The sequence below is a fragment of the Rhinopithecus bieti genome, unplaced genomic scaffold (assembly GCF_001698545.2).
Source record: "Rhinopithecus bieti isolate Rb0 unplaced genomic scaffold, ASM169854v2 scaffold_31531, whole genome shotgun sequence".
In the NCBI taxonomy this organism is placed as follows: Eukaryota; Metazoa; Chordata; class Mammalia; order Primates; family Cercopithecidae; genus Rhinopithecus; species Rhinopithecus bieti.
The window spans coordinates 208,225-217,936 of record NW_016814088.1 but is presented as its reverse complement, the minus strand read 5'-3'; the positions used below and the strand labels follow the sequence as shown (position 1 = coordinate 217,936).

Sequence of the window (9,712 nt, the reverse complement as noted above, 5' to 3'; positions counted from 1 at the left end):
TTGGATCATGGGGGCACATCCCTCATGGCTCGGTGCTATCTTCATGACAGTGAGTTCCCACGAGATCTGGTCATTTGAAATGTGTGTGGCACCTCCCCTCCCTTGCTCCTGCTTTTGCCATGTGAAGCGGCTGCTCCTACTTTGCCTTCCACCATGATTGGAAGCTTCCTGAGGCCTCCCTAGAAGCTGATGCCGGAGCTAGGCTTCCTGTACAGCCTGTAGAACTGTGAGCCAATTAAACCTCTTTTCTTTATAAATTACCCAGTCTCAGGTATTTCTTTAAAGCAATGCAAGAATGGCCTAATGCAGACATAAAGAGACATTTCACTGAATAGTGGCAAATAAGCCCACGAAAATCTCATCATTAGCCATTAGAGAAATGCAAATTAAAACCACGATGAAGTCTTCTTATAGTGCAGCTCCCATTACCGCTGCCCTCTGCCCTCTGGCCCATCAATCTACCTGCAGCACGAGCAGCCTGCACCCCTACAGCACATCGGTCACTGGCTCCCATAAAATCAAGTCCCAGTAGAGTGAGGTGACCTGAATCCTGGATAGGAAGCGCATCCAATACCAGCTAGTGGACATCTCCCAGGACAACGCCGTGAGGGATGAGATGCAAGTCTTGGTGGGCAACCCCAAGGCTGCCCCACCCCACATTGTCAATGGGGACCACTACTGTGGGGACTTTGAGCTCTTCGTGGAGGCTGTGAAACAAAACATGCTGCAGGAGTTCCTGAAACTGGCCTGAGTCAAGCTGGCCCACAGTTCCCCTGCCGGACTCCATTACTACACTCTACTTACAGCTCTCCTCCAGCCATGAAGAACCTTGTGACCAACTCTCTGTCATTCCTAACTTGACCTTAGAGTCCCTCTCCACAACGCAAACCACTTCTCCTTCTTTCTAAATGTAGTCTCCTCTTCTCCATTCAAAGGCAACATTCCTTACCCACTAGTCTCAGAAATTGTCTTAAGCAACAGCCCCAAATGCTGGCTGTCCCCAGCCAAGCGCTGGGGCTGCCATCCTGCCTGGCACTGGCTGATGGGCATCCCTGTTGGTTCCATCAGCCAGAGCTTCGCCAAAGGTCCCACAATCCCTCTCCCAGGAGGACCCTAAGGACAATTAAATGTCCTGTTCCATTGGAAAACACACATACACACACACACAAACACACACACAAAACAAAAGAGAAAACCATGATGCAATATCACTACACACCTAGCAGAAGGGCTAAAGTACAAAATAGTGACACCACCAAATGTTGGCAAGAATGTGGAGGAACTGGATCACTCATTCATTGCTGGTAGGAATATAAAATGGTACAGCTACTCTGGAAAACAGTTTGGCAGTGTCTTAAAAAACTAAACATGTACTTGTTATATAATTCCACTCAGAGACATTTATCTCAGGGAAATAAAAATATATCTTCACAAAAACTATCTGTACACAAATGTTTATAGCAGGTTTATTCTTAACAGCTCAAATCTGGAAACAATTCAAATGGTTAAACAAACTGTGGCATATCCATACAGTGGAATACTGCTTAGCAATAAAATGGAATGAACTATTGATACATGCAATGACCTGGATGAATCTCCAGAAAATTATGCTGAGTGAACAAAGCTAATCCCTAAAGGTTGCTCATGGTATGATTATATTTATATAATATTCTTGAAATGACAAAATTATAAAAATGGAGAACAGATGAGTGCTTACCAGAGGATAAAGAGAAAGTTGCAGTGGGTGGGGAAGTGGGTGTGGTTATAAAAGACCCACAGGAGGAAAGGATCTCTGTGGTGATTAAAATGTTCTGTATCTTGATGGTATCAATGTCAATGTCCTGTTTGTGATATTGTATTAGAATTTTGGAAGATATTAACATTGGGGAAACACCACTGAGGGAAACTCTTCGTATTATTTCTTATAACTGCATGTAATTCTGCAACTATCTCAATATAAAAAAATTAATTTTAAAAACACTCCCCAGCCAGGCACGGTGGCCCACGCCTGTAATCCCAACACTTTGGGAGGCTGAGGAGGGTGGATCATCTGACATCAGGAGTTTGAGACCAGCTGGACAACATAGTGAAACCCCGTTTCTACTAAAAATACAAAAATCAGCCGGGTGTGTGGTGAGTACCTATAATCCCAGCTACTCGGGAGGCTGAGTCAGGAGTACCACTTGAACCCAGGAGAAGGAGGTTGCAGCAAGCCAAGATTTCACCATTGCATTCCAGCCTAGGCGACAAGAGCAAAAGTGTCTCAAAACAACAAAATAAAACAAAACAAAAAAACCCACTTTTCATACCTATGTTGCAGCCCATACCAATTAAATTACAATGTCGGGAGAAGAAGTTAGACATCAGTATTTTAAAAACATGTCCAGGTGATCCCATAGGCAGCAAATTTGGGAACCACTAAATTAGGCATCTCAGAAGCCTCTGAGATGTTTAAGAAGGGAAAGAAACAAAAGTTTTCCTAAAGTTCTCTTTATAGAGATATCTTTGTAAAAAGGAACAACATAGATGTATCCTATTACATTTTGGCCATAGCCTCAGTCGGTATGAGGGAGAAGCCTTGGACATTTCTTATTCATCTGACTTCACTAATTAAAAACTTAAGCCTAAAAGTCAACATTACTAACTACTTTGCTACTGGAATAATTTACCAAAAATGTTTTGTTTATTTATTTATTTATTTTTTGAGTTGGAATCTCACTCTGTGCCCAGGCTGGAGTGCAGTGGTGCGATCTCCACTCACTGCAACCTCTGCCTCCCAGATTCAAGCAATTCTCCTACCTCAGTCTCCCCAGTAAGCTGGGATTACAGGTGTGTGCCACCACACCCGGCTAATTTTTTCTTTTTTTAAAATTTTTAGTAGGGATGGGGTTTCACCATGTTGGCCTGGCTGGTCTCGATCTCCTAACCTCAAATGATCCGCCCACCTTGGCCTCCCAAAGTGCTGGGATTATAGGTGTGAGCCACCGTGCCTGGCCCCAAAATGTCTTAAAAGCCATTTCATGAATAATGCAATTTCTTCCCCTGCATCTTCATCCCAATACAGTAGATTTACAGTTTCTCTTTCTGGGGTTTTAGCCAATAGTTGTCCAAAAATATTAAATGGGAAAATTCCAGAAATAATAAGTTTTAAATTGTGCACCATTCTGAGTAACATGATAAAATCTCACACCATCTGCTCCAGTCCACTTGAGATGAAAATCATCCCTTTGTCCAGCATATCCATGCTGTATATGTTACCCTTTGTTTAGTCACTTAGTAGCCCTCTTGGTTACCAGATTAAAAAAACATAGTAGACTGTAATACAGTTCAATACTATTCAGTTTCAGGCATCCACTAGGGGTCCTGGAATGTACTCTCCAAGGATGAGAGGGCTACTGTAATCTTTATGAAGTGTAGCCTGAGAGGTGAGCTATAAAAATGCTCCCAGGTGTTCCACAGCCTGCGTAAGGTGTTACAGGTGTGTTGTTCTGTTTTAAAAGTAACACCTCATCTACACCTGGCTGGCATTTCAGATCCCTTTAATATTCACTCACCTTCTTTCCAAGATATTTTTTTTTCTTTTCTTTTAACACAGGGTCTCTCATGGAGTGTAGTGGCACAATCCTGGCTCACTGCAGCCTCATCCTCCAGGGCTCAGGTGATCCTCCCACCTCAGCCTCCCAAGAACCTGGGACTACAGGCGCATGCCACCACGCCCAGCAAGTTTTTGGTTTTTTTCTAGAGACAGGGTTTCACCATGCTACCCATGCTGGTCTCAAACTCCTGGGTTCAAGCCATCTGCCCTTTGGGGGCTCAGCCTCCCAAAGCTCTGGGATTACAGGCGTGAACCATCATGCCCGGCCCTTTCTAAGAAATTTCTTAGAGATCCTGCTTAAACTTGTTATAACAAGCAGCCCTCTTAGAACAAACTATAAAAAGAAAGGAGAGAGAAAGGGACTGAATTGTTTCTCTTATTAAACTTGTACCCAATTTGACCTTAACAGGGAGTGCGTCCCAATGCATTGTTGAGAGGGTTTTAGAAGGTTCCTGAGTTGCCTATTTTCAAGTATTATCACACTCTATTTTTCAGTCTAAGCCTTGTCTTGGAACTTTTTCTTTTGAATTTAAAAACATTGTTTAAAATGTGTTATCAGAGTAACATTAATGTAATGAGAAGAGGCGACCTTATCAGATAAGATCATCTGGTTTTCCTGAAGGATGCCATTTTCATCGCATTAGGGTTGTTTGCTCATAGAGACCTGTAGACACATAGATTAACGCTGCACACCAAGTCTTCTTTCTCACCAAGGGAATTTTCTGTTTGATTTTTACACTCCAAGAATCACAAGTACAGTAGCATCTCCACGGGGACAAACAGAATAGGAAAGATTGAGTTGTCTTTAATATTTGTTTTTTTTTTTATTTTCAAGAAAATCTCTTTTAGAAAAGATGAAGTTGTCTTGTCCTTACATGCCAGTGAATGCATGTAAATCCATTTACCATAGAGAAGAACACAATTCTTTCACTGTTAAAGCCAAATAGAAGAGTCAGTAGTCATCTAAGACAGAGGCTCTTCTGGTCTTCAATGCACAGAGACATGTTGCTTTAAATTCAGTTAAGGGTAACCAATGAAAAACAAGCTACACACAAAGATTACCTTTCACCCCATCATGCAAAGTTTCCATTCAGCAACATCTGGAGACTGCACAGCCCATTAGATTTAGATAGAAGACTCAGAGGCAGAAACCATATTCAGCCCAGATTCTTTGTGAACATAGCTTGTTGTTGAACCAATTCACTCTGCTTCTAATTCACAGATCTTCAGCCCTAAGTAGCCTCATTTGGTTCTTATGAGGCACAGAGCCCTTTCCTCACCTAGGGCCTTTGCTTGTGCCATTCCTGCTGCTCGCATTGTGGCTCCCCTGGCTCCTGGCCTGCTGGCTCTCTCTCAGACTTCAGGTTTCAATTAAAATAACAGCCCTTCCCACTCCCCTTACTTCAGAGTTAGTCTCTGACTTGGCACCCTGTTGATTTCTGAGTCCTATTCCAGGGCTTGACATCTCATAGTTACTTGTTGAATTAATAAACGTTAACTCCAAAAAATAATAAATGCTTCCTCCAGTTAAAAAAGTAGATATTACAACATTTCTTAACAGAATATTAGTGACAAATAAAGACTGATCATCTTAGCTGGGTGTGGCAGTTACAACCACTTGGGAGGCTAAGGTGAGAGGATCACTTGAGCCCAGGAATTTGAGGCCACAGTGAGTTATAATCTTGCCACTGCATTCCAGCCTGGGCAACAGAGTGAGACTGTGTCTCTTAAAAAAAACCAAAAAGAGTGTATTTTAGTTAAACATACACATGCCTGTGATCATCAAATACCAAGACTATAATGATTAGCTCAAGCTATTGAGAAACAGAAGCTGCCTTCTAATGGTGGCATGCAGTACGCTCAGGCAGAATTGTAAATGGGTGCCACATTGAATACCTGACCACTCTATTTCACAACTGTTCCTCCTCTGGATGCTTATATGCATTTATTGTCTATTCCATTCACCCATCCAACAAGCACTACTACTGCTTTAAGGCCCTTATGAACCTCTTCCACTAAATTTTAAGCTTCTGGAGACAGGGACAGCTCTTTTTAATAATAATGACAAATACTATTGAGTATCTCCTATGTGCTAGTCATAATGTTGTGTGTTTTCCTGTATTAATAACGTATGTGATGGAGCTTTGACTTAAACCCGGACAGAATGACAGCAAAGCCTGCACACCTATACTTTTCTTAAACCTGGGTCTGGGCCAGGCATGGTGGCTCATGCCTATAATCCCAGCTCTTTAGGAGGTGGGCAGACCACTTGAGGTCAGGAGTTCAAGACCAGCGTGGCCAACATGGTGAAACACTAGCTCTACTAAAAGTACAAAAATTAGCCAGGCGTGGTGGTGGGTGCCTGTAATCCCAGCTACTCGCGAGCCTGAGGCGTGAGAATCACTTGAACCTGGGAGGTGGAGGTTGCAGTGAGCTGAGATCACACCACTGCACTCCAGCCTGGGTGACTAAGTGAGACGCCGTCTTAAAACAAAAACAAAAAACAAACAAAAAGCCTGGATCTTAGCTGTTTGCATGACCTTTGGTGAGTTGCCTGTTTCCTCCTCTGTAAGATAGGGAGGATAGAGTATCTACCTCAAGGGTTGTTGTGAAGATTAAGAGAGTTGATACTTGCAAAATGCTTAGAATAGTTTGAGGCACACAATAGGCACTCATTAAATGTTTGTTGTTTGCTGTTGTTATCATAACCATTATGGCTTATAGGAAAGTCCCCTGTCTGGGAAACCCTCAGTCCTTGTTTTAGCATGGAAAGCCCCATGTCCTTGGTAAAAGTTCAAAACGGGTCCATATGGCAGGCTGAGGACAGAGAGTCAGCCTGGTGCCCTGGTGGTCACTCTCCACTGTTCTGTATCTTTTTCAGAGCCAACCTCTGAAAAACTGCCCCTTATGTTTTGTAATTGCCACCCTCCCAATATTTCAGGACACTGTACTACTTAGCCAACAGGGTGTATGGAAATCATACACCTTTTTTTGCACATTCTTCTATGCAGTAAGCTTGCCCAACCCGCCTTATTTTGTTGTTGTTTTCTGTTTTGTTTTGTTTTAGGCTTTTAGCAGCCTGAAGCCATGGTTTTTAGTTTCTGTCTCTAGTGAAGCTGAAAAGAGGGATGAGGAAGGGGCTTTATTGGCTTAGCCAGAAACAGAAACTAAGAACCCATGACTGTATTCTGTCTCTTTAACATCCCTGATTGTAGACCATCACTCTCTTTTCCCCATTTCCTGTTAACTTTTATAATTATCTCTGAACTCTGAGAGAACACTATTTGGTGTTTGCAAATAACGTGCTAAAACGCCTTTCCTTGCTGAAAGAAACACTAGCATCTAGTGCCCCCTGCTGCCCTTTCATCGGAAAGGCAAGAAGGATGAAAGTTGGATACATTGATAGTAAAATTTTTACTTGTAGAGATTTCAACAGGAATCAGTATAAATATCCTAAATTATATTCACGTTTCATCTTTTCTTTGAACCTACTCTTTGACTTAGTTTTTTGTCTTGCCTTTGCGAACATTCATTTTGCTTAATTATGTTTTCTCATTTATATTTGCTTTCCTTGAATTTCCTTTTGGTTGTTTTGCTTTTGGGATTTGAACTTGGCTGTTTTTCATTTTGGCCATGCCTTGACAAGGACGTGCGGGGGCTAGAGGCTGCGGGCTCGGCGGGCGGAGGGCGCATGGGAGCCTCTTGGCCCCGGGCCTGCACCTGCAGACCTCCCGTGAGATCTCTGGGACCCTCTGCAACGCCCTGGCTCTGACGCGTTGCTAGAGGACAAACCCGCCGGGATTTAGAGCGCGGCCAATGGGACAGCGGTGCATGGCGGAGTATCAGGCAAAATCAGCCAATAAGCATGTAGTTTGGGCAAGATGGGTCCGTCCCCTAACTCGTACCTTATAAAGTCCGCCAGCTGCTCCCACATAGCCGTGCTGTCCCAGGCTGAGGCGATTGCCCGTCTGCAGGGTGTGTTAGAAGCAAATGAGAGGAAGAAACACTTGGGGATGACGGGCACCACCGAGAACCCATACGAGGCCGCCCCAGACGGCGGGTCGCCAGGTGGGGACCAGAACGGCGCCAAGGCCGACCAGAAGAACGGCGGCAAGAACGAGGGGGACGCGGGATAGGTGCTGTGGAGTTGGCTGGACCTGTGGGATCGACGTCTGCGCCGTCCAGGAACCGCCCAGGAGAGAGAGCGGAGCCTCTGGAGGAGGAAGTGCGCTCCGACCCGGGCAAGGTTTCCCATCCTTCCCTCCCTCCTCTCTCCTTCCCTCCACCTGGGCTCGGAGTCAGGATCTGACCGCGGGCTCTGCCCAGGAAGACTGAGTTCCTTGAGAGTGACACCTGGGCGCCAGGGAAGACAGGGATAGAAGAGACGACAGCCCTTTGATAAGAGGGTTTTTAGACTAACTTCCAGCTGTGATGAGTGCATGGGGCCTGCGCCCTGAGAGGTTGCCTTTCCTTTTCCTCTCCCAGCCTGGGGGTTTGCGGTGGTGGTAAGTTCTGTTAGGGGCAAGGTGGATCGCAGTAAGGAGGTAGAGTAGATTTGTGAACAGCTGTCGGAGGTAGAATCTTTGCAGACCCAGAGTGGGTGGGTGTAGACACTTTGCCATGGGTGGTGGCTTTATTTGTAATCCTCCCAGTGAAAGCTTTGGGAAATCCAGCCCTACTAAACTCTTGGCTTTCTTGTAAGACTTTCTTGTAAGCGCATGTCTTCGTCGTAAGACTTCTCGTGGCTATGTGTCTCACCCTACCGTTTGTCTCACCAACAAACTAGAGCTGGGATACCAGCAAAAAGGACCCAATTTTTTTTTTTTTTACCATATATTTTTCTTACCATATATTTTATTTTACCACATATTTTATTTTACCACATATTTTATTTTACCACATTTGAAGAGGTCGTTGACCATCTCCCCAAAATGAATCCCAGCACTGGAAGACCAAGAGGATTGACGTTTGCTATCTTGAAAGGTGCAGCCTGCGTACAGAAGGTAAGCTGTGTATTCCATCAAAGGTCTGTGTGTGCAGGATTGCATTTCTAAGAGAAGGCATTCCTGGATCATGATCATTTTGTCTGAGCTGCATGTGGCCAAGTGCACTGGGGGAAGCAGAATTTAGGAACTTGTTCCTGTACGGATTAAGTGAGAAGTGAAAAGTATTAAATATATGGGTTGGAGTGATCCAAGAAGAGGAGAGTAGACATTCAGTACCTGTTTCTGTGCCTGTTTGGGCCCCTGCGCTAAATGCTTCACATATGAGAATTAGAAAAACACTCAAAGATGCCTGAGATAGGCATTTCAGTGCCATTTTACAGAGGGAAAAACTAAGATGCAGAGAGGATTAAGCAACTTGAAGAGACCACATAGTGAGTAGAGCGTGGAACAGCAAGGATTTCAACCCCAGTAGCCCAGCTTTATGTCTGGAGGAAGCAAGTCTTAGATTGGGACTGTCAGGCCAGGAAGAAAAGTCAGAGCATGGACAAAGGCTCTGACGGAGTGAGGACTGTTTTATATGTGTTGAGGTAAACCAGGTGGATTTCCATTTTGGAGGAAATTGGGAAGTCAGGCTTGGGTAGAGAGTGGTGTGTTTGGAGGGCGTGAAATATTTTGTGCATCTGTATTTTGTATATTCCATCTGTGGTGGAATCTTGTGGCTCAGAAAGAAAGAACCTCCCTCGGGTAATGCTATTAAGAAATGCCAAAGAGAATTAGAACTAGAGTCTACCTAACCCCCTTCTCAGAAGAAATTGTCCAGGTTTTAGCACCGAAAGTCTTACATCTTGGAAAACTGCACCGTCCCCAGTTTTAATGCTAAAAGTCCCTCATCCTGGGAAATCCCTTAGTTGTGGTTTTAGCACTGACAGTCCTGCTTCCTAGGAAACTCCTTACTTCTGATTTTAGCCCTGAATGTCCCCAAACCCCTTAGTCCTTGGCAAATCTGGATTTGATCCACCTACGCTTCTGTTGGAACAGATCCTAGATCAGGAGCACAGGCTGTGCGGCCATAGCATGGACCCCCAAAAAGCCACTGTCATGAAAAAATATTCTGTGAAGAAAATCTTTGCAGGGCATTTGAACTCCCAAAGCCACTGAGAAGAAGGTAAGG

General features: G+C 44.2%; 1 pseudogene; it reads left to right on the top strand.

Annotated features, from left to right (window-relative positions):
• Positions 1–397: 397 nt before the first annotated feature.
• Positions 398–751, top strand: LOC108513735 (SH3 domain-binding glutamic acid-rich-like protein 3 pseudogene; annotated as a pseudogene).
• Positions 752–9,712: the final 8,961 nt, after the last annotated feature.